General features: G+C 41.2%; 1 protein-coding gene across 6 annotated transcripts in view; it reads left to right on the forward strand.

The window, feature by feature from the left end:
• Positions 1-201: 201 nt before the first annotated feature.
• The window catches only part of atf2 (activating transcription factor 2), a 125,618-nt gene continuing 99,465 nt past the window's right edge, over positions 202-26,354 (forward strand). For 4 of the 6 annotated variants that reach the window (XM_048534283.2, XM_059647203.1, XM_059647202.1 and 1 more), the window contains exon 1: positions 202-273. The gene's annotated coding sequence lies outside the window, so the exon portion shown is untranslated. Of the gene's footprint in view, positions 274-338; positions 687-26,354 lie in introns of those variants that run through there. The other 2 variants (XM_059647201.1, XM_048534284.2) reach the window with 2 other exon arrangements.

The raw sequence follows: 26,354 nt of genomic DNA on the forward strand, positions 1-26,354 counted from the left end.
CATGAATTGACCAAAATTGGTTCCCACCGGTCAGTATGAAATGGCACATAGTGGTTCGTTCTTCTCATGTTACCAATAACTAATCCCCGAGAGTCCTTCCATTGACCATCGACTAACCCACAACAGCTTCTTGCGTACTAATGGATGACCCTTCACCTGACACCACCACCCTGCATGTGTCATGTGACCAGGTGACGTAGGGCCGAGGGTTCCTGGGTTGAACTCTCGCGAGGTGTCAGCTCGCTTGTCCGTGAGCAAGAATCAGCCCTTGTGGTAAGTTTGTAAACAACGATAATCAGTAATCTAGACGGCTCCGGGCTTCTTGTCATGACGTTTGGAGCGGCGTTTATTTTCACAATGAGCTCTGATCATGGGGCTGGGGTGTGTGAGCGGCGAGCCGCTCCGGGGTGGGTCTGTTCACGAACGTTATTTGTTAATATGGCGACGCTCCCCGGCCGCTGGGGCTCTGATTCCTGAGGCTTCCTTCCAGTTGGAGGAGGTTTCCTCACAGTGCAGGTTACTCCTCTTCTCTGGAGCCACACAAATTCCCGAGTAACCGCTTGTGTTGAGTAAAGGGCGGGGTCTTTCTGGTCTTGAATCGTGGTGCTCTTCTAGACGTGGACACATCTGTATGAGACGAACGGTAGAAAATCCAACCAGTGTCTCGTTTCCTCGAAAGCAGACCGGTAGTATCCTTGTCATTGGTATTGCTGTATTGTAACCGAGTCAAATCGTACATTGGGAACGTTAATGCGATTCACACAGCAAGTTGAACCAAAATTTGTAGCATCTTGTTATTGATGATGTACCGTATGAAATCCTGCACCTCAAACCAAACGAATCGCGTTTAATCTTATAATTGGTTTCAGGTTCTGAAGGAATTAATTAAGAGTCAATAATGGCTACTTCCCAGCCGTGGAAAGTATAAATACTGCTTCTGTTTCCTTCAGTAATAAACAGTTTTAAAATCCGATAGGCAAGTATATTTGTTAATGGGAAACTCGGGTGTAGGCCAAAAGTCCATACTACCTATCGACACCACTAAGGTAAATCAAAATTAAGTGACGCCAAGCTTAGTTTTCAAAATCTTGTCGAAGGAATTAAAAAAAGAATTCCACAGTTTTGAAAACAAGCATTCATCAGAAGGAAAAATACTTTGTAGGGCATGTGTTTGATACTTAGGAAACAGGAAGCAAAGTTTGAAGCAACACTAGGGTGGAATCATAGCACAAAAAAGAAACACGCTTGAGAGTGAACGGGCCTCTTGTTGTTTTCAGCAATATTAGAAAGGTGGCGGAAGGAACTGTCTAAATTGACAGCAGAATTGAAGTCTTGATTTTATTGTGTCATTGAGGGGAAAGTAATAAATGTTTGAAACATGACAGTGTAGGTTCCTACATTAAATGATGTGGGATTGCTGTTTGAAGTCACAAGAACTGTGCAGTCCAATGTTAACCGTTGACAGACAAGGACAATGGATGAAAAATCAAAAACATGGTAGCAGTACAATATATACTTGCCAGAGATTGAGGAAATGGTATGTATTTTAAAAAACTGAAAAAATAAATTGGTTCAGTGATGCTGCTTCATAGCAAAATGATTTATCTGTTGGACTTTTGAAGGACTGGCATACATTGAACGTAGAATAGAATCATGAAAAGCATGAGTGGGGGTGAATGATCAGTGTAAGTCATTGATCTGAAGATGGAACCAGATGAGGCAAATAAGAGGACCCTGGGGATTTCTTGCTTTAAGGGAAAAGGAGTCTAAGGAAGATGAATCAACTACGGCACAGATGGTAATTGAGAACTGTAAATGTATTTTTAATGGGGCTTCCAAATAAGTTTAGAAGTACATGGTGCCAGATTTCAGCAAAGGTTATGTGTTGTCTGAGCAATAACCAATGATTCAGAAAAGGATTATTTCATGACTTTAAAAATGATTACACTTTTGAATACACAATTGTTAAATGCACCCAGTAAGCATACACTTGATATATATTGATTTAACTTGGGCTGTAGATACTTGTAATCAACCCATTTAGACAAGTTATGACACACTCTGGAGCAGTTGGGAGTTGAATCCAATCCTTCTGGCTCAGAGGTAAGAACACTATCACTACATCACAAGAGCTCCCCAATTCAGGCTGTAACCTTAGCAGTTAACAAATGCAGAGGTTTGTTTTAGAATCTGATGTAATAGCACAGGAGGGGGCCATTTGGTCCATTTTGTATGTGCCAGTCAACAAAGATCTGACTACACTAATCCCATATTTGTCCATGGCCCTAGAGGTTCTGACAGTGCAAATGAATATCTAAATACTGCTTAAATGTTAGAGTTTTTGATCTGACCACCCTCTCAGGCAGTTCGTTCCAGGAAATTTTCTCGTCAACTTAGCCGTCAACCTCTTACCTTAAATCTATGCCCCCTCGTTTTTGTTCTCTGTACTAATGGAAAGAAATACCTTCCTATCAATGTCCCTCGTGATCTTGAACACCTCTATCAGGTCACTTCTCAACCTTAACTGCTGGAAGGAAAATAATTCCAACTTGTCCAGTCTTTCCTCATATACACTCTTGCACCATCCTGCTAAGTATCCCCTGCATCCTCTCAAGCAGAACAACACCCTTCCTCTAATGTGTTGATCAGACATCATACAGTGCGTCAATTGTGGCTTAATCCTCATGTTATACAATTTGAGTATAACCTCACTGCTCTTGTACTCTGTGCCTTGGCTAATAAAAGCAAATATCTAATTTGACTTACTTATCTGCAGTACTACCTTCAGGAATATGCATGTCAAGTTCTCTTTGGTCTTCGTTACTTTCCTGGTTTCTACCACTCATAGCTGTCTTTTTAGGATGGTGGAGTTTGCACGTTCTCCCCAAGGCTGCATAGGCTTCTTCCCGGTGTGTTGGTTTCCTTGTGTAGCTTGAGCTGATTGGCCATGCTAAATTGCCCATAACATCAAGGGATGTGCAGGCTAGGTGGATGAGTCATGGGAAATGTAGGGTTATGGGGAAGGGGGAATGCGGCCTGGATGTTGGTGTGGACTTGATATACCAAATGACCTGCTTCCACGCTGTGGGGATTCTATGATTCAATGTCAGACAAAGACAGAAGCTCTTCGCTCTATGAAGTGAAGATATTTAGTTTCAAAGTTATAAAATATCAAATTATCTATGTAATTTTATGTTGCACTTGGTGTAAATTGTTACACAGCCACAAGCAGTGTTCCTGTTAATTTTTGCTTCTGCGTGGACCTCTTGAGATCTGAGCATGGCAGTGGCTTCTGGAACTGAAAGTCAATCCTGCACATGGCGTCGGCATCCAAGTGCTGTTTGTGGATCTTCAGAGCAGCCATACATGTACACAACTGCACATCTTAGGGAGTACATTTATTGGATCTGTATTTTTGTACTACTGTAATGTGTCTTGAACCAAAAGTTCAAGGTGATTTTTGTTTTAGAAACATTTAATAACTGGTAACTTAGGATTGCGTGGTATTATGTAGGAAAATATGTTTAACAAGGACGGAGAAAAGTAGGAAGCACCTGGCTGGAATATTTGCTTTGATGCATTGAATGCTATTGTGTCAATTTTATGGTAAAATGCACTTGCTAAATATGGGAAGCTTTTGTTCTTTTTGAAGAATTCTGTACAAATTTGTACTTTGATATTGAAGACAACAATAACTTTCAGGTTGAAGTTACAGGATCTATTTTGTTGTCTTGTGCAGTTGTACTTAACATGAAGGTAGAAGTGGGTCTGAGTCATTCTTTCACACAAAATATATTTTTATGAAATATCTCTGGTTTTGTGAAAATAAATAGATATCCAAATGGAAACACCAAAGAACTGTGGTTGGTGAAAGTCTGGGACAACTTAGCAGATCTGGCACTATCAGTGGAAACAGAAACAGAGTTAACATCTTTAGTTCAGACATTGAAGAAGTGTATGTTGTTCCAGCAATTTCTGTTGATATTTAAATACTTGGTAGACTAATTTGAAATTACTTTCAATGGTCAAAGTTATATTGGGAATTAGGGAAAATAGACCTTTTTGATTATTGATTATTTTAGAATATACATGTATCACAACTGTTATAGTGTGAGTCAAGTTCCTCAGCGGTTTCTTGGATACAGATTAGCCTGAAATTTCCTCAGTGAGATGGAAGTTATTAATAACAAAATTTCTGTCTTTTGTTCTGTACTTACAAAACATCAGTCAGAAGGCTTCAAATAAGTGTAGTGTAATTGCAATAACAGTAAGGAGGAGGGTAGCCAGGGGCTGTGGGGGAGTGGGCAGGTGGTGGGTCTGGGATGCTCCAAGGTGAGACGGGGTGGACTTGATGGACCGAGGCTTGCCTCCCATTGTAAGGATTCTGTGAATCTATAGAAGGTGCCACATTTCAGAAGAATGGCTTTCTCTTTTCCTAGTACTGGTACTAGTACCCCATGACTCAAAAATCCTGCCTTTCTCACCATTCTTTCAGCCGCACATTTTAATCTCCACATTTGTTTTGCCCCTGTGCCATTTTGTGCATGGATCGAGTAATAATCAAACATGATTATCTGCAAAGTTTTAGATTGCAGCTGTGGTTCTAGCTCCTCCAATTTTTTTTCTATTAGTTCCTAATAAGGTGCATGTAACAAACATAACACAATAATCAGGTGGGACTTGACCCTTCATTTAAACTGAGCAAACCAAATTTAAAAGAAAGATATTTTTACACTAATATGCGAAGAACCATCTCGGGAACAAACTTTTTGAGATCTAGTATTGTGTAGTGAGAAAGGGGTTAATTTAATCACATTGTAATGAAAAACTTTCTCGGGATTTGTGACCATACTGTGAGAACTTTATAGTTTCAGACGGTCTTCAATTTAAACAAAGCAAATTGTGTATGAAGGATGAGTTGGCTGGGTAGATTTGAAAACTACATTAAATGATACAATAATAAAATTAGACCGTAATTTGCAACAAGAATGTATTTCCTGAAGGGATTAAAAGCTCCTTAAGAAAAGTAGTTCAACTCAAACCATAGGATGTAAAAGTGAGTATCTAATTAATGGGGAAGCTAATAATATTGCCACACGCTATAAGCGTAAGGACTGCATCAACTAACAAGATATTTAAAAAAAACTTCAAATGCAACACTTAGACTTCAATTGTATGGTCCTGGTCACAACGTTATTACAAAGTGCAAAACAAATTTACACTGATATTAAATCAGTCTACATGGCTGTACGTATCAAGAAAGGATGAACAGACTGGAGATAGTAAGAACTGCCAATGCTGGAGTCAGTGATAACGTAATGTGGAACTGAAGGAAAACAGCAGGCCAGGCAGCATCAGAGGAGCAGGAAAGCTGACGTTTTGGGGCAGCACCCTTCTTCAGAATGAACAGACTGGAATTCTTTTCTGAAAGACTGAAGGCCAACCTAACAAAGATCTTTTACAGTTATGAAAGCCATTGATAAATTGGACACAGGGAGAGTTTCCCTTGCAGCAAATTGCAAAAGTGGAAGCCATGAAATAAGATAAGCAGCGAGAAATCAGGATTGCAATATAGGACAAACTTCACTCAAAAAGTGATGAGAACATGTCACTCATTACCACAGGCAATAGTCAAGGTGAGTATTAGATTGAGTAGCATACATTTCAAGGACAAAGTAGGTGAAAAACAAAAACAGAAATTGCTGGAAAAGCTCAGCAGGTCTGGCAACATTTGTGAAGAAAATGCAAAGTTAACATTTTGGGTCCACTGTCCCTACCTCAGAACTGATGGTAGCTAGGAAAGTGTCAGTTTTTATGTGGAAGATAGGGTGGGGAGAGGAGGGTAAGGAGTAAGCAGTAGGTAGGGATAGAACCGAAAGATGGAGAAGAGACAAAGGAGTGGATAACAGTCTGGCTAGTGGGGTGATGAGACTCAAGCAAAGGCTCCCCAGTACTGTTATGGACAGAGTCCTCAACCAGGTCCGGCTCATCTCCCGCACATCCACCCTCACTCCCTCTCTTCCCCTACAATTGCCAAAGGTGTAACACCTCCTCCCTCCACAATGTACCACTTCTAGGGCAGTGTATAGGGCTTTAAACTAATCAAGGCTTGGTGGCATGAACAAAAGTCAAAAAAGGTTAAACCCAAAAGCCGTTGAAGAAATGTGAAGGTTGTAAAGTATAACAATGACTTGGGTGGAAAATAAGCAGAGTCTGTCAGAAGGGATAGAGAGCCTAAAGTATATGACAGAGCATTTGAAAGTAAGGTGGCATTGGATTTGCTTCCTTGATGGTGCTACGTTTACTTATCGTCCATATGGAGCTTGCTGTCATTCTTCTGAGCAGAAGAAACCCTGCTGGGTAAAGTCAAAGATGCTATTCCAGTGCTACTGCTGGAGTTCCCTTTATCTGTCTGACTTTCAGTCACAGCATGCTATTCTGACCATAAATCAGATCTGTACCACGTTCAAATCTAAGGGTGTGACTTCAGCCTAGATCAAAATGTTCCATTGCACTTTTCCCTGTCTCTGATATCATGCAATGCTTACACTTACGACTCCAGATCAACAATTTTGATCAGACACTTCTTCAGCATACACATACCAAGGTGTGGTTCCCTGGATAAAGAAAGGAAATGTAACCAGTTTATCTTAGATTGTAATAAGTGCCAATTCTTTCATTTTTACGTCGTGACTTTGTCAAATTTGACCAGTCTGTCAAGACCTCCTCACTCTTAAAGACATTAAGGAAATATTGGCAACTATGTAAAGCACAAATGTCATTGCATGGTCAGCACAACAGCCTGATCAGAATAATGAACTTGCATTCGTTTCACAAGTGAAATACCTTTATTCTCTTTCTATCAAGTAACCACATGGAACAAGGAAAATTACAGTACAGGAACAGGCTCTTCAGCCCTCCAAGCCTGTGCCGATCCAGATCCTCTTATCTAAACCTGTTGCTTATTTTCCAAGAAAACAAGGTGTAGGCCTGGATGAACACAGCAGGCCAAGCAGCATCAGAGGAGCAGGATGGCTGATGTTTCGGTCCTAGACCCTCCTGCAGAAAAAGTTCATCCAGCTCTACACCTTGTTATCTCAGATTCTCCATCATCTGCAGCTCCTACTATCTCTGAGCCTATTTTCCAAGAATCTGTATCCCTCTTTTCCGTGCCCATTGATGTTTCTGCCTAGACATATCTTAAATGATGCTATCGTGCCCGCCTCTACCACCTCCACTGGCAACAAGTTCCAGGCACCCACCACCCTCTGTGTAAAAAAAAACTTCCCATGCATATCTCCCTTAAACATTTCCCCTCTTACCTTGAAATCATGATGCATAGTAATTCAGTCCCCCACAATGGGGAAACAGCTGCTTGCTATCCACCCTCTCTATATCTCGCATGATTTTGTAGACCTCGATCGGGTCCCCCCTCAACCTCAGTCTTTCTAATGTCAGTAATCCTAATCTACTCAACCTCTCTTCATAGCTCGTGCCCTCCATAACAGGCAACGTCATGGTGAACCTCCACTGCACCCTCTCCAAAGTATCCACATCCTTTTGGTAATGTGTCAACCAGAACTGTACACGGTATTCCAAATGTGTCCTATGCAACTGTAACATGACCTGCCACCTCTTGTACTCAGTACCCCATCCGACGAATGAAAGCATGCCGTATGCCTTCTTGGCCACTCTATCGACCTGCGTTACCACCTTCAGGGTACAGTGGACCTGAACACCAGATCTCTCTGTGCAACAATTTTCTCTAGGACTTTTCCATTTACCATATAGTTTGCTCTTGAATTGGATCTTCCAAAATGCATCACTTCGCATTTGCCTGGATTGAACTCCATCGGCTATTTCTCCACCCAACTCTTCAATCTATCAATATGTCATGGTGGAATTTTTGATGAAGCCCACCTTTGTCTCACCTGTGATGGTAGCGCTCACACCCTCTCATTCCAGAAGTCATTGACTCAAGTCTCGACTTGAGCACGTATCTAGACACTGCAGTTCAGTTCTGAGATAAAGTTATGTTATTGCACACGGCACTTTTGATTGAAATATTTAATCAAGTCCCCGCTGTCTCTTTCAGAAGTAATGAACAGATTATTAAGTCATTATCACATTGCTGTTTGTGAAAATTTGCACAAATTGGCTATTATGTTTTCTAATTGTTAGTGACTGCACTTCAAAATGACTTTGAAGTACTTCGGACATCCTGATGCCAGGAAAGGCACTATGAGGCTCTTTAATTTTTATTTGTACACAGTCTATCCATTTTGTGTGGAAGACCTTTACAGTTAACGTGTAGCCGCATAAGCGTGGTAACTTTATCGAGTCCACTCCACAATTCAATCATGGCTGATGGGCATTTCAACTCCACTTCCCTGCACTCTCCCCATAGCCCTTGATTCCTCGTGAGATCAAGAATTTATCAATCTTCGTCTTGAAGACATTTAACATCCTCGCCTTCACTGCGCTCCGTGGCAATGAATTCCACAGGCCCACCACTCTCTGGCTGAACAAATGTCTCCTCATGTCCGTTTTAAATTTACCCCCTCTAATTCTAAGGCTGTGCCCATGGGCCCTAGTCTCCCCACCTAATGGAAACAGCTTCCCAGCGTCCACCCTTTCTAAGCCATGTAAGTTTCTATTAGATCTCCCCTCAACCTTCTAAACTCCAATGAATACAATCCCAGGATCCTCGGCCATTCATCGTATGTTAAACCTACCATTCCAAGGATCGTCTGTGTGAATCTCCACTGGACATGCTCCAGCGTCAGTATGTCCTTCCTGAGGTGTGGGGCTGAGAATTGGACACAGTATTCTAAATGGGGCCTAACCAGAGCTTTACAATTCTGAATTGTGCCAAGAGATAGTAGGAACTGCAGATGCTGGAGAATCTGAGATAACAAGGTATAGAGCTGGATGAACACAGCAGGCCAAGCAACATCAGGAGCAGGAAATCTTTTTTCCAGCTCTACACCTTGTTATCTTGAATTATGCCATGCAGCTTTGTAGTTTGGAGGCAATGTTGACTTTAAGGTTTGTTTTCTTTGTTTAACTATTGTCTCCGCTCAGGTTGAAAGTGCAATGTTGTATTGCCAAACTATAGTCCCATTTCCATTCTGTTGTTCATAATGTTAACGGGTGATGCAAATGGTGAGATCGGATACCTCGTGATTAAGCATTATGTTAATGACGCTATTTTTAGATTTTACTATCTTTTCCAGGTCAAGTTATGCAGATTTTCCAGTTTTAAATCCTGAGTGTTGTTGAATTGGCTAATATGAAAATTACAAGTATCATTTGATTTGATTAATTGTAGTCACATGTACCTAAGTAAAGTGAAAAGCTTTGTTTTGCGAGCAGTACAGGCAGACCATAGCAAACAAGGACATGGAGATCAAGGGGTGCTTAGACAGAGTGAGGTATACAGGTTACACAGGAGGTGCACAAAGCGAGATCAACTTATCAACATTATTTGAAATTAGAGAGTCCATTCATCAGCCTAATAATGGCAGGGACGAACCCATTCTTGAACCTGTTGTTGCATGTATTCAAGCTTCTGTATCTTCTGTCTCGTGGAATAGGTTGTAGGAGAGCATTACCAGTTTGGGAGGGGTCTTTGAAGATGATAGCCTTTCTGCAGCAACGAGAAGTGTGAATAGAGTTCATAGGTGGAACTTTGGCTTCTGTGATGGTCTGGGCTGTGCACACAACCTTCTAGTTTCATACTGTTGGGCAGAGCAGTTGTCATTATGCATCTAGATAGTATGCTTTCAGTGGTACATCTGTAAAAGTTAGTGAGGGTCCTTATGGACATGTCGAATTTCCTGAGCTGCCTGAGGAATAAGCTCTTGACAGTCATATCTATGTGGGTAGTCCAGGACAGTTCCGTTATCATCTCTCCTAGGAACATGAGGCTGTTGACCCTGTCCACCTCAGTTTCGTTAATGAAGGTGGACGTGTGTCCTCCTCCTTTCTTCCTATAGTCATGATTAGTTCTTTTGTTTTGTCGACACTGAGAGAGTTTATCATTGCACCATGACACCAAGCCTTCTATTTCCTTTCTGTATTCTGATTCATCATTGTTTGATATCCGTCCTACAAGTCAAACTTGTAGATGACAGTCATTTGGAATTTGGATACTCAGTTGTGGTTATATTGGGAGCACAATAGTGGGCTGTGGATGCATCCTTGGGGGGGTTCTGGTGTTGAGTATTGCTGTTGTCAATCTTCACTGATTGCAGTTTGTAGGCTAGAAAGCTGAGGACCTGGTTGCAGGGGGCAGACCTGAGACCTAGGTCTCAGAGTTTTGGAAATTAGTCTGGAGGGGATTACAGTGTTGAAGGTGGAGCTGTAGTCTGAGTACGCATCTGACCTCGGTGCCCTATGTGGCTGTCCTTTTTTAATTTAATCTATTTTTCTAACCAACCTGTTCCGAGATATTATTATACACCTCTGGAGCAGGTGGGCCTTGAAGCTGGGCTTCCTAGCTCGGGGGTAGGGACACTACTACTGGACCACAAGAGGGCCCCTAAAAGCTGCACCTGAACAAGGATTTGAAACTTGGACCCTTAGATTAAAAGTCAAATGCTGTACTGACTGAGCTTTCTGAGCTCCTCAGTGACTGTCAAAAGTCAAAACAAAATAACGATCACCTGGATTAACTATTCGTCTTTGGGGTCCGTGAAACTGTCCTTTCTAAGCAGTCTCTTGGATCAGGCACACTGGTTTGATGGTTTCTGAAATGGCAAAACGCTGTATAGATTCTGTGCATGTGGGATAGGTGGCATTGGAAGTGTTAGGTAGATGGGTTGGCTGGATGTTTTTATGCTCCCCTCTCCTTGATTTCATCTCTACGTCACCAAACACAGATTTCCTGGTAAGTGAGCCGTCTCCAATTTGGTTTGTTATAATCCAGGTTCTTTCTGAGGGTGACAGTGGCTGTGCTTGACCACTTAAGGGATGGTTTGAGGGCATTCTACTGTTTTCCTGCGACTCTGCTGCCATGGCTGAATTCCAGTAGAAACATTACTTCAGGTATCTGATGTCAGACCTTTAACTTCCATGAAACTGGTTTTCCAAATGGAACTCATTTCTAGTGGTTATTACCTCTATGCTGGTTAAGTTGGCTTGGGAGAAGAAGCTGTTGCTGAACCAGCATTTTTGTTCCCAGATTTGGAGAATGTTCTAAAGGCGCTTTTACTGATACTTCTCCAGTGTTTTGTGGTGCTGCTGTTACTTGTCCAAGTCTCCAGTGAATAACAAATCACTGCTGCCCAGTAAGCCATGCTCCTAATCTCAAGTTTGAGATCCTGGTGCACAATTATTCTCTTTAAAGGCTGGCTGAAGCCTGACCTTACACATGGAAGACGATAATGAATGGCAGCACGTATGTTCCTCTTCATCAAGAGGAGGGGCTCCCAAGAGACAGAAGATGATTTATATTTTCTGAGATATTGTAAATCTTAATTGGTAAATTTGTTTGCTGTGGGGACTGGTGGAAAGAGAATCTTAGGTTTCCAGGTGTTTAACGGAAAGCATATTTTGTAGATTTCAGAGGAGTCAACTATAACTAGAAGCTCAGTTTCCGAGTGATTGCATGAGTATCATCAGTATATAAAGCTCTATCACTGAGGTTGGAGTTTTTCATTCTGGCTTGATGGTAGTCTAGATCAAGCAAATTTTCATTTGGTACCTACACCTGTGGGTAATTTGCTCGAAGTTGTACGCAATATTGAACACAAAAAGTGTTCAATAATACAGCTTTATTTTCAATTGTCATTGAATCAGGATTTGTGATATTTCAGTTGGTATCAATCACAGCTTGAATGTCATCCTGGAATTGGTTTAGGATGAAATGCCCCCTTCAAATTTGGGTTCCCTCAGAAAGAGTCTTCGTGGTTAGCAGAGTCAGAGGCTTTTGTGAGACAGTTTGTGCTGTTCTTTGTGTGTTTTTATTTAATTTTGCCCTGCAGCAAATATGATTCTGTGGTGCCTCTTGGTGAAATGTGTATTACCTCTCTGAAAGAATTTCTTGATCGCTGGGTGGAGGCAGTTAAGGAAATCCTTACATTGATCTTCAAACGGTGAGGAGATTCCTTTTTATGCTATGGCAACTGGTCTCTTACAGTTGCAGCCATAAGATCACCTGGCATGATTGTTTTGCTTCAGGCAATAGAAATAGCTGCCTAAGGTTCATCATAGAAATGTTTACAGAAAATTATATTTTTATTATATCTGCTAGATGGGAGAAAATCACATCACAAACCATATACATTGTTTATTGAAATTTACAGGCTTTGCCATGGTTATACCTATGGATCAGAGGATAATTTGCTTTGAGTCTGGTACCATGTCATATAAATCAAAGTTAGCTAATCTCATTTGGGCATTTACGGATTTTCTGGGTGTATGAGTGTACAAATCAGGAGCAGATTTGGAACTTTTGGTCGCTCTTGCTTGCTCTGCCATTCCATAAGATCATGGTTGATCTGTTGTGGCCTTGGGTTTACATTCCTGTCTGCTCAAAATAATAATAATTCCCTTGTTAGTCAAGAGTCTGTCCACCTGTACCCTAAAAGTATGAAATGATCCCTCTTCCACTGCTCTCTGGCAAGAGAGTTCCAATGACTCATGATGCTCTGAGAGAAAGACAGATCCTCGTAATTTCCATCTTTAGTGGGAAACTTTACTTTTAAACATTGTCTCCTCATTGTTATCACTCCAACAACTTGGAAAAATCAAGTCGTTTTGAAAATCTTTAATGTTTCAATAAATGAACCTCTCTTGCTTCTAAACTCCATGTTTCAACTTTTTCCCCAAGAGTCAAAATGATCCCCTGACCAAAAAACAGTTCTTAGTTGAGTGAGTACGATAAACTTAATTCCCAAAGTGAGATGAGCTAACTTTCTAGTTTGTATGCCTCAGCACTAGACTCTGAGCAAAGTGCTGTACTAAAATAATGATATTTGAGAAATTTACTATTGCTTGAAATGCTGCTTTGAAATGCTTCAAAGTGATACGATAAAGTGCAACATAAATGCCAATTCTGTCTTACTTTCTATGATTACTGTTCAGTGACTTCTCACAGTGCACAAGTGGATTGATACTTGGCGAGGGTATGCCTATGTTTACCTATTCTCTCTAGTCTGCCATTTCTCATTGTCCCAGCTCACTCTTGGCTAAGGGAAATAATACTCTTGGAAACTGTAGTGCCAGAGAGGCAAGGTTGAAATTAGCAAAAGCAAAAAGTATCAATTTTCAGTTGCATAATTTTATTTGCTGCACAACATTGAAAATAATGTGGTAAATTATCACATTATAAAACAAAACTTTAAATAGCATTTATGGAGACTTTGTGTTTATAAAATTTTATTAGATAAAAACGTATTTGGTCTTGTGAATCCTTTCAAAATTATTTGAAGTTAAGACAAGCAGATGTTTTTAAAACCTTGGAAGGGCCCCTTACTAGTGGATAAGTTATTATTAAATTCTAATACAGAGAAATGAAAAAGAAATATTTTTAAAGTGGATAATTCTGAAATCAATTGGATGCTTCTGGTTGTCAATTTTCTTATTCACTCATGGAATTTTTTAAAAATTTATTCATTTTGTGAGCAGTGGGTATTGCTGGCTGGCCAGCACTTATTGCCCATCCCACGTTGCCCTTGAGAAGGTGGTGGTGAGCTGCAGCCTTGAACCGCTGCTGCTTTGAACCACTGCCATCCACTTGCTGTGAGTTGACCGACAATGCCATTAGGAAGGGAATTCAGGATTTTGACCAGTGACAGTGAAGAAATGCCGATATGTATATTCAGATCAGGATGGTGAGTGCCTTGGAGGGGATCTTGAAGGGGGCGGTGTTCCCATATATCTGCTGCCCTTGTCCTTCTCTATGAAGGTGGTTGTGGATTTAGAAGGTGCTGTCTGAGCATTTTGGTGAATTTCTGCAGTGCATCTTGTAGATTGTAGTAGCAGTGTGTACTGAGCATCAGTGGTGGAGGGTGTGGACACTTGTGAATGCAGTGCTAATCAAGTGGGTTGCTTTGTCCTGGATGGTGTCAAGCTGCTTGAATGTTGTTGGGGCTGCACTTAGCCAGGCAAATGGGGAGTATTCCATCACACGATAACAAAGTGTGGAGCTGGATGAACACAACAGGCCAAGCAGCATCTCAGGAGCACAAAAGCTGACGTTTCAGGCCTTGACCCTTCATCAGAGAGGGAGATGGGGAGAGGGTTCTGGAATAAATAGGGAGAGAGGGGGAGGCAGATCGAAAATGGAGAGAAAAGAAGATAGGTGGGGAGGTAGGGAGGGGATAGGTCAGTCCAGGGAAGATGGACAGGTCAAGGAGGTGGGATGAGGTTAGTAGGTAGGAAATGGAGGTGCGGCTTGAGGTGGGAGGAAGGGATAGGTGAGAGGAAGAACAAGTTAGGGAGGCGGGGACAAGCTGGGCTGGTTTTGGGTTGCAGTGGGGGAAGGGGAGATTTTGTAGCTTGTGAAGTCCACACTGATACCATTTGGGCTGCAGGGTTCCCAAGCGGAATATGAGTTGCTGTTCCTGCAACCTTTGGGTGGCATCATTGTGGCACTGCAGGAGGCCCATGATGGACATGTCGTCTGAGGAATGGGAGGGGGTTGACTTGTGCCTTGTAGATGGGTGGACAGGCTTTGAGGAGTCAGGAGGTGAGTTACTCACCACAGTATTCCTAGTCTCTGACCTGTCCTAGTAGCCACTGCATTTGTCTGGTCAGTCCTTTGAGTTTCTGATCAATGGTAACTCTCTGGAGATTGATAGTGGGGGATTCAGTGGTAATACCATTGAATGACAAGTGGCAGTGTTTGGATTTGTTTCTTATTGGGGATGGTCATAGCCTGGCTTTTGTGTGACGCGAATGTTACTTGCCACTTGTCAGCTCAAGCCTGGATATTGACCAGAATTGTTGCATTTGGACATGGACTGCTCCAGTGTCTGAGGAGTCGTAAATAGTGCTGAACATTGTGCCTTCATCAGGGAACATACCCACTTCTGACCTTCTGATGGAAGATAGGTCATTGATAAATCAGCTGAAGATGGTAGGGCAGAGGACACTGCCTGAGGAACTCCTGCATAGATGTCTAGAGTTGAGATACCTGACCTCCAACAACCACGACCATCTTTCTTTGTGTCAGGTATGATTCTAACCACCAGAGAGTTTGCCCCTGATACCCATTGATTCCAGTTTTGCTGGGACTCCTTGCTGGCATGCTCTGTCAACTGCAGCTTTAGGACTGTCACTCTCCCCTCACCTCACCTCTAGATTCCAGCTCCTTTGTCCATGTTTCCACCAAAGCTGTAATGGCGTCAGGAGCTGGTGGAACCCAAACCAGGCGTCACTGGTCAGATAATTGCTGAGCAACTGTTGCTTGATAGCACTGTCAATAACGTCTTGCACCTCTTTACTGATGATCGGTAGTGACTGGTGGGGCAGTAATTGGCCAGGTTGGTTTTGCCCTTTTTTTATGTACAGGACATACTATGACAATTTTCCCCATTGCCACGTAGATGCCAGTGTTGTAACTGTACTGGGACAGCTTAGCTAGGGGAGCTGCAAGTTCTGGAGTACAAGTCTTCAAGATTGTTGCTGGAATGTTGTCAAGGCCCTTAGCCTTTGCAGTATCCAGTGCCTTCAACCGTTTCTTAATATCACGTGGAGTGCATCAAATTGGCTAAAGACTCATATCTGTAATGCTGGGGACCACTGCAGGAGGCCTAAGTGGATCATCCAGTTGGCATTTCTAGCTGAAGATTGCTATTTGTCTAACACTTGCTGCTTATACTGTTTGGTGTGCAAATAGTCCTGTTTGGTGGCTTCACCAGATTGACACTTCATATTCAAGTATGTCTAGCACTGCTCCTGGCATGCCCTCCCTGCACTCTCAGTTGAACTAGTTTGATCCCCTGGCTTGATGGTAATGGTTGAGTGGGGATATGTTGGGCCATGAGGTTACAGACCCTGCTAGAGTATAGTTCTTTTGCTGTTGATGGCCCACAGCGCCTCATGGATGACCAATCTTGCGTTGTTAGATCTGTTTGAGGTCTGTCCCATTTAGTATGGTGATAGCGCCACACAACAAGATTGGCCAGTTATTCTCCGAAGGCGAGACTTTGGCTCCATGAAGACTGAGGTCGGTGCATTTACTGGTACTGTCATAGACAGACGCATCTGCATTTAGCAGAATGGTAAGGTTGAGGTCAAGTATGTTTTTCCCCTGTTGTTGTTTCCCTCACCACCTGATGTAGATTCAGTCTAGCAACTGTCCTTAGGACCCAACCAGCTCGATCAGCAGTACTGCTGCCATGCCACTCCTGGGGTGGACATTGAAATCCCCCCACCCAGTGTACATTTTGTGCCCTTGCCTTCTCCAGTGCTTCTCCTAAATGTTCAACATGGAGGAGTACCAATTCAGCACCCAAGGGAAGATGGCACGTGCTAATCAGGAGCAAGTTTCCTTGCCTGTGTTTAGCCAGAAGCATGAGACTTCATTGACTCTGGATTCATTGTCGAGGATTCTCAGGGCAACTCTCTCTCGACTGTATACCACTGTGCCACCACCTCTCCTGGGTCTGACCTGCTGGTGAGATGGGACATATCCAGGGATGTTGATGGTGGTGGTGGTGGTGTCTGGGATATCATCTGTGAGGTATGATTTCGTGAGTATGAATGTATCAGGCTGTTGCTTGACTAGTATTTGAGACAGTTCTCCCAATTTTGGCATGTTAGTGAGGAGAACTTTGCAGAGTCGGTGGGGCTATTTCTGTCATTGTCTTTTCTGGTGCCTAGGTCTTTGCCAGGTGATCTGTCCCATTGTGGGCATCTCAGGCTGGCCAGCACTTATTGCCCATTCCTAGATGCCCTTGAGCAGTGGTGGTGAGCTACGGCCTTGAACTGCTGCAGTCCATTTGATTATAGGTAGACCCACAATGCTAATAGGGAGGGAATGCCAGGAAATTAACCCAGCAACGATAAAGGAACAGTGATATACTTCCAAATCAGGATGTGCATGGCTTGAAGGGGAAGTGGTCGTGGTGAGCCCATGTATCAGATGTCCATATCCTCCCCGATATAAGTGGTTTTGGCCATAGAATGTGCTATATAAGGATGCTTTAGTGAATTTCTGCAGTGCGTATTGTAGACTACAATAAATCCACTGCTGCTACTGAACGTTGATGGTGGAGGGATATGGTGCCAATCAAGCGGGCTGCTTTGTCCTGGATGGTACTTCTGGTCAATGGTCATCCCCAGGATGTTGGTAGTGGAGAATTCAGTAATGGGAGTACCATTGAATGTCAAGGGATGATGGTATTGGTTTTCTCCTATGGCGGATAATGACCATCTCCAATATGTATGGCGCAAATGTTACTTGCCATCTATCAGCCCAAACCTGAATATTGTCCACATCTTGTTGCATTTGAACACAGACAGCTTCAGTATCTGAATAGTCAGGAATGGTACTGATCATTGGTTGTACAGCAAACATTCCTACTTCTGATCTTATGATGGAGTTAGGCCCCTCCTACGTGAACACTCAACATGTGACTTTTTTGGTAATAGGCCACACTTATGTAATTCACCGATGTCATTCTCCAAGCACTTTTAAACTAAAACCACCAGGACACTGAAAATGTTCAAATTGAAAACTATTTGCTGCTTGACTAATCTATGAGACAGTGTCCCAGATTTGACCCTAGTCCCCAAGTATTAGTCAGGAGGACTTTGCCGAGTCAGAGCTGTTTTTGTTGTCGGTTCCAGTTCCTGGGTCAATGCAGGTGGTCTGTCTGTTTTAATTTTTTGTGGCAGTTGATAGAATTGAGTGACTTGTTGGGCCATTTTAGCAGGCATGGAGTCATACAGCGGAGAAACCGGCCTTTAATCACCCATGTCTATAAGAAATAGCAAATACTAACTAACATTAATTCATTACCTGCCCTTGGTCAATAGCCTACTATGCCCAGCCATTTAAAGTGCTCATCTAGATGCTATTTAAATGTTGTGAGTCCCTGCCTCCAGTTCTCTATTGAGTGCATTCCATACTTCTACCACTCTGTGTGAAAATATTTTTCCCTGGATCTCCTCTAGCCATATACTCCACCTTAAACTTATACCCTTTCATCTTTAGAGTCGACCCCATTGCTGTAGTTCTGGAGTTACATGTAGTCCAGACCAAGTGAGGATGATAGATTGCTTTCTCTGACTGGCATTAGTGAACCAGATCGATGATTTTTTTTTTTTTTCTTTTTTTTCCAACAGTCAACAATTTCATGGTCATCGTTAGGTTCTCAATTCCAGATTTTTTTTAATGGAGTTCAAATCACACGGCGTACATGTGGAGATTTGTACCTGAGCCCCCAGAACATTAGCTGAGTTTCTGAGTTAATAGGCTCGCAGTAATACCACCAGGCTCTCTCCTTCCCTACAAGAAATATTATCCCTTATGACAGGACATTGCTTTCATGTTACCAGATCCTGTTGTGCTCTGATTTCCACTGATGCTCTTTACTGTCTAGGCAAACTCACTTCTGAAATCATTGGTCTGAGTGTTCAGTTCCTACTCTTTTTAACCAACATCTCTGATAGTTCCTTGTGTTCTTGAACCTCAATTCTGACTATCAACTTTTGCACTTTTTGAATCTCAACTCTGGTTTTCCGTTCCATTTTTTTAAAACCTCTGCTCTGACTCTCGGTTCCTCCTTTTTTCAGATGTTCTCTTTGACATCCAAGTGAGGTGGATTGGCCATGCTAAATTACCCATAGTGTTCAGGTATGTGTAGGTTAAGTGCGTTAGCCATGGGAAATGCAGGGTAGGGGGATGGGTCTGAGTGGGATATGCTTTGGAGAGTCACTGGACTTGTTGGAGTGAATGGCCTGTTTCCATGCTGTAGGGAGGCTAAGGACTGTCAATTCCTGCTCTTGTTAGACCTGTGCCTGAGCTCTCAGCTTCTCTTTTTGAAATATTGATCTGACCTTCAGCTCCTGCTCTTTTTAAATCCCTCCTCTGACTTGGAGCTTCCTCTCTTTTTAAAACCTTGACTTTGGCTCTCAGCTATTCTTCTTAAATGCTCACCCTGTCTCTCCCCTTGCTGTCTTTTTTTAAAAATCTTCACTATAGCTCTTGGCTCCTTTTGTTTTGAAACCACTGATGTGCCATTCTTTTAAAGGTATGCTTTTCTTCTCTTTTGAAATCTCCCTCTGACCCTTGCCTTCCTCTCTCTTAAATCTCCACCCTGATTCTCTGCTCTTGCTGTTTATACGCTTGCACTTTGACTGTCACCTGTCTGTTATTAAACCCGCACTCTGACCTACAGTTTTTGCACTTCTTAAATCTTTGCTCGACTTTTGGCTCCTCTTTCAAATCTCTGCTCTAACTTTGGGCGCTTCTTTTTAAACTCCTCCTCTGAGATGCAGCTTCATCTCTTTTTGACCTTAAGTCCACTCCTGAATCCTCTCTTTTTAGACCTTCAAACTATCTAATTGGCAATGAAGCACTAAGGTTATGGCATTTTCTGTATATTTACTAGTTGTTTTTATTTAACCATTATTTATCTTGTTCTTTCTGAAATGACCCACAGTCTAGCACACAGCAGACAAAATAGTATCTAAGACATGTATCCTGAACTGCTCATTGCCAAGCCTCTAACTCGGTGCTTCCTAAACCTTTTCTCATTGTCACCCTATTTTGGTGTTCAAATGTTGCCAAGATCCCAGACCTGTGAGAATAGGAAGGGGAACCCCTGACCTGCAAGAGCAGTTATTGGAGATGCCTTTTGAGGGTGAAGGGAGGAGAATATGACTGAGAGAGCTGAGTGAGGGAAAGAACTAAGAGACCAATTTGAGTGATGGAGAGAAAACTGTTTTATCTTCAGGGTGTATAATGAAAAAGCATCTATTGAGGTTTTTTTAAGGACAGGATTGCCCCCACTCACCATAATGCCTGACTCCCTTGTAGGTCAAAAATAAGTCTTAGTCTTTGAATATATTCAATGTCCTGCTATCTAGTACACTCTGGGATAGAAAACTCTAAAGGTCTGTTTGAAACTGTGTGCCTTAGTTCTAAATTTTGCAAGAGAAAGACCACAACTATCCTGCCCAGCCCCTTCAGAATCTTTTGTTCCAATAAGTTCACTTTCATTCTTTGAAACTCCAATAAATATTGGCTTAACCTGCTCAGTCTGTCTTCATAAGGCAGTCTTGTACTGTCTGAAATTAGTGTTTGTATAATGTGACCCTGATTGTACACATGCTTTGCTGTCTTACTACTGCCTTGACAATTGTAACAAGACTTCCCTACATTCATACTCCATCCCTTTGCAAAAAATTTCCAGCTTTCTTGTTTTAACATGTACCTCCTCACTTATCCTAATCTGGAGAGTTACCACTATTTCCACCAACAACCAGTTCCTTATCTCTTGCAAGGCTTGCCCCAAAAACTTCAATCTGTAATCTGCGCAGTTATCTTCAATCCTGTCTCTGGTTATGAGAGCGCATTGTCTGATAGTTTCAGAGAGTTTGTCCAAGTTAATGTCAGCCACTCAATTCCCACATCCTGCAGAAACCATACATCACTCTTCCTGTGTTTGTTTTTACAATTAAGCTCTAATTTTTTAATCTACTTGTAATTTCCATTAAACTATCTGCTCCTCTTGTTCTTGATGATCCTATTTTCGATGTATGGTTCTTAGTCAAAACTTCTAAAACTTTATACAAATAACCAACAATAGCTACGGTAACCAGAGGAAATGTCTTCAGAGTTGTTGAGCCATCAAATATTTTGCCACAGAAAGTACTTGAAACAAAGACCATTGCGTCTTTGAGGAAAATTGGATAAGTATTTGAAACAGAGATATGCAAAGAGAACTAAGCAGTGGGATTAGCAGATGACACTAAAATAGGCAGTATCATGGACAGTGAGGAAGATTATCAGAAATTGCAGCAGGACCTTGATCAGCAGGAAAAGTAAGCCAAAAAATGGCATATGGAGTTTAATATGCATAAGGGTGAGGTATTGCATTTTGGAAAGCCAAATCAAGGTAGGAGTTTTATGGTGAATGGTAAGGTCTTAAGGAGTGGAATGGGGCAGAGGGATCTTGGAGTGCATGGTTCTCTGAAAGTGGAGTCACAGCTAGACAGGGCAGTGAAGAAAACTTTTGGCACATTGGCCTTCGTCATTCAGGGCGTTGAGGAAATAAGTTAAGAAGTTATGTTGCAGTTGTACGGGACCTTGAGGCCACTTTGGAGTATTGTGTTCAGTTTTAATCACATTGTTATAGGAAGGATGTTATTAAACTGGAAAGAGTGCAGAAGAAATTTACAAGGATGTTGCCAGGACTTGAGGGACTGAGTTATAGGGAGAGGTTGGACAAGCAAGGACTTTTTTCTTTGGAGTGTCGGAGACTTGGTGGGGTGGGGTGGGGGTGGGGGGGTGTGAAATCTTATGGAAGTGTATAAGATCATGAGAGGCATGGTTCGGGTAAATACACTCCGGTCCTTTTCCCAGGATTGAGGAATCAGAACATCAGTTTAAGATGAGGAGGGGAAGAATGCACGGGAACCTGAGGGGCAACTTTTTTCCTATCCAGGGTGGTACACATATGGAATGAACTGTCAGCAGAAGTGGTTGAGGTGCGCACATTAACAACAATTAAAAGGTATTTGGTCAAATTGTTTAGAATGATATGAGGCAAGTGCAAGGAAATGGGGTTAGTGTGCACGGACATTTTGGTTGGAATGAACCGGTTTGGGCCGAAGAGCCTGTCTCCACGCATGGGGACTCTGACTCTAAGATCCTAGAGAGAGTGAAAGATGATGAGTGAGAGAGAGACAAAAATGCCAAAATATAACGTTGATGCTCATTTTGTATCATTTTTGAAAAAACATTAAAAATACTATTTTTATGTACATAGTTTCATTAGAGCTTTGTGTAAATCACTTTTTAAAAAATATTTTCTTCAATGCACATGAAAATCTTCAAACCTGGCACCCAAACTCTAACATCTTTCATTATGAGGGTGAGAGAATCTACTTATTTTGCTATACTGAGTTGGGTGGGGACGAGTTGTTCTACATCTCATGAAGGAGGAGAGAGAAATTACATTTGTCTATTAGAATCAACAGATGGATGATTTTGGTTATGTAGTCCTTTAATTCCTAACAATGAATAGAAGAATGTTTTAGCAAAGTCAGCATTTATTGCCCATCTTTATTTCCCTTGTGAGGGTGGCAGTGGACAGTTGTCTTGAGTTACTGTAGTACAAGTGATAAAGGTGTGATCACAATACATTTAGAGCTATCAGTTTTTAGAGGAACTGCCAAAGAAGTCTGTGATTTGCATTGCATCCTACAGATAGCTGCTCTATATGCAGTACAATGCTACATAATTGGAAAGAGGCTATTTAGAATAAGGATGAGGTGCCAGTCAACCAGATAGCATTATCCTGAATGGTTGAATTTCAAGAGATTTATTACATCTGTAAATGACCAAATACATGGCACATACTCAGTTAAATGCTGCCTTACTTTCAAGGATAGTTGATTTTACCTCATCTTTGAAATGTAGCCCTGTTGATCTTCCGGCCAAGTTTAAAAAGAGAACTGGAGCCAAATACTTCTCTTGGATTTCAAAACTTAGATTGGTGAACGGGTTATTATTGGGTAAGTGCTGCATCGTAGCATTGTTGACAACTTCCACTACTTAGCTGGTGAATGGGATGATGATTTACAGGGTTGGAGCTGTACTTAAGGTGCATTCTTTGCCCTTTTCTCTTAGAGGGACTTGAACTGATTTAAGATTGGCATTTCTGGGTGAAAATAATTGCAATTATGTTGGCTGTGTCTTCTTGCAGTTCTGCTGGATACTGCAAAATTTGTTGACACTGCAGATGTTCATGGAGTTGCCTTCTCCCTTTAGTTGCTTAATTAAAGTCATTTAAATCCTCATGCAACATATGTGCAGTGTTCTTGTTACTGGCATTATTTCATCCCACTAATGTTCAGCACAGAAAAGTTTTAATCCGTTGGTTATTGGAGGGTGGTAATTGACACTTAAATGGAAGTTTTCCTGTCCTGGAGACATGAAACTGTATATTGATATCATCCAAGGTCACTCCCACCTAATGATAAATTGTAATGTCAACTTCTAATGAGTCTGTCCTGCTAATTGAACAGGGCATACTGACAGATGACAATCAAAATATCATAGTAATTGTTAGGTAGGTGTGATTCTATGAATGTAACTGTTAAATTGTCATGTAAGTCTGTTGGATAGCTCTCCTAACTTGGGTGCCTGCCCTCGTGAAGAGAACTTTGAGGTGACTAAGTTACATTTATTTGCCACTGTCCAGATTGCTAATCATGTCATGATGATTTTGTACGTTTGGTGTGGAGGATAGGTTTTTTAAAACACTGTTTAAGAAATAAATTTTGCTAAATTTTGAATCCTTAGTTTAATTGCTCTTGTTGAACATGAACCACTGCAGATTTAAAAGTGATCGATTGTTAATTAAGCTTAGACTGTTCAAAGAACTATTACAATTAGTACAAATCAACTCTCTCAAAAACTGAGAAATTACACCCTATGAAGTCAGTTTGATCCTTATTTAGGTTTAAAATGTAACTTTTATTGTGAGTGATTTCATCAATGCTTACCAAAGTCAGCCTCGTGGAGAATTTTTTACAGCTTACTCTTTAATCTACTGACTTATAGCAGAAAGGAGCAAGAAATTGTATGAGGAGCAGTTGGAAGAAGTTTGGAAAGCAACTATAGACTCAGTGGAAAACTAAATAACTCGGGGCTAGGCGTGTTTCATGACAATTACACTAAAATATAATGTAGACAATAATTTGGATGTCATGTATTTATTGAAAGGGATACAGTAGGATGGGCCAAATGGGCTTCTTCTAGCTATGATGATTGTTTGAATGAGCTATTTAATTAGACCCACTCTCGTGTTCTTTTCCCTTGGCCCGTAAACAAATTCCCAATTTGATCTCTTAGCCTGAGATAATGGGAACTGCAGATGCTGAAGAATCCAAGATAATAAAATGTGAGGCTAGATGAACACAGCAGGTCCAGCAGCATCTCAGGAGTGAAACGTCAGCTTTTGTGCTCCTGAGATGCTGCTGGACCTGCTGTGTTCATCCAGCCTCACATTTTATTATCTTGATTTCTTATCCTGTTGCTTTTTCGGAAGTTACATTCAATTTGCTTCCACCAAATGTTTTGAATGTGTCATTGAAATCAGTACAACTGACATGTGCTTGTTTTGCTCAGGTTACCTTATTTGATGATAACCTTAAATTGTTGTCCTCTGTTACTAACTCTTCTTTCACTGCATACAGTCGTTATTTCCTCCATAAAAGTTTGAGCATCTCTCTCAAATCCCCTGTCAACTTTCCATACAGTAGGGCATGCAACCTCAGCTTTTTCTTCCTAATATTGCTGCAGTCTGTCTCTTTTGTATCATTCTAGTAACATTCTTTTGTATGTACTTGAAGGCTTCATGTTCTTCTCCAAGGGCAGTGTCTAGAATTGAGCATAATATTCTAGCTGAGACCTGACCAGTGTTTTGTAATGATCCAGCTTAGTTTCCTTGCTTTTGTCATCAGTTCATCTGTTTATAAAGCCCAGAATGCGGTAAAACAGACTCGGCTGTTGTTATCAACTCATTATAGAAATGAAATTTTCCATTGTGGTAATCTCTTTGCCCTGACACAAATATAAGACAAGATAAAAAGCTCAACATGTTTAACAATCGTTCTGCAGTCTCATTGTGATGGCTGAATCAGGTACTAACTATGAGGAAAAGATGAACGATGATTTTTCCAAATTTCCTTTTTAACTGGATTGAGTATAATCAGTTATGCAGCTTACAAAGTGAAAGTAAGATAGTGGAATAACTTCTCAAATTGTTCGAGAGAATTCACTCCTGGTAGTGATGGTCTTTCATAATTAGATTACCAGCTACAAAGCAGTGGCCTTCACCATTGGGTATATGGGCAGCATGGCACTTACGATAGCTCAGCTGGGTAATTTTGAGAAGGTTTACCATAATACTAAAGTGCACAGTGGATTGGCATCTAAGCCTGTTGGCGTTACAAGTGTACATGGTATATAGTGGGACCTAGACATGGGAACATTCCAAAGAATACTAGTGTCTCTGGCAAATGTTCAATGACTAAAATGTTATGGCTGTAGTGTACTAAAATGTATAATCTATAAACTGTCTGCCTTACAATGGAATTTGAATATTTCCCCCAAAGGGGAATAGTTAATTGTAGCTAGGGAAACTACTGATATAAAATAGCAATAAATATCTTTAGGAGGTTTGAGTAGTGGGGATTAATTTTTAAAATCAAAACTGCCACTTAATCTGTAGAAATAAATCAACAGTTATTATGATTGAGTCAATCTGAAACACCATGGCATTTATGTTGCCAAAGCCTCATAGCTGTTGAGAGGTAAATGTACTACATTGATTATAGAAATTGGAAAAAGTTATTAATAAAGCCAAGAAATCAAAATGCTGAGTGGATGAGTTATTGGACCTGCAGTCAAATAACAAATGATTGGTCATGAGATCTAGGTTGGATTTTGTTTTTTTTCTGATGCTACAGGCATCTGCTTCAGGTCCAAAGAGAGGACTAGGGCACGTGGTGAAATCCACACTCAGCAGGGAAAAGAATCCAGAAGCAGGTTTATACGACAGAAATCAGTTCAGCCAAAGAAACAGAAACTGCTGTTATTAGTGGTACAAGCAGTCAGACCTGTGGCTGAGGAGAAAAAGCAGAAGGTTGTGGAACACTCAGAGAAAATGCATCCCATAATGTTGTTTGAAGTCTTGAATTTCAGAAATCCTTGTCCAGTGTAAGTGAGCTAAATAAATAGCTTGTTTAAGGATCATGATGAAATTTTAACCAGTTGAAATAACATAGGGTTTTTGCAGAATTTGCCCAGAAGTAAATTCATTACTGTCTTGTCACTCAAACAAGCAGTTTTAGTGTGAAAATAGGGGTGACCTTGTTTTGGGTGCTGCAGACTGTTGCACAGGTAAAATAGTTTAATTTTTATTTCTGATATTTGTATGAGGTCATTTCAAGTAGCTCTTGTATGGTGTAACATGATTTTTCTTGTCAAATAAACTTTTATGCTCTTCTGTTGAAAGTGCATTGGTAACCTGTTGTGAAAATGTTTAATAACTGACCTCCATAGTAAACAAACAGAATAAGACTTGTGCTCTGTCAAGCCAGGTCTCACGTTGGAATCTGACATGTCTAGTATTACCGTTAGTTTGCGACCATAATTGATGAGA

This window comes from Stegostoma tigrinum, chromosome 7 (assembly GCF_030684315.1).
Source record: "Stegostoma tigrinum isolate sSteTig4 chromosome 7, sSteTig4.hap1, whole genome shotgun sequence".
In the NCBI taxonomy this organism is placed as follows: Eukaryota; Metazoa; Chordata; class Chondrichthyes; order Orectolobiformes; family Stegostomatidae; genus Stegostoma; species Stegostoma tigrinum.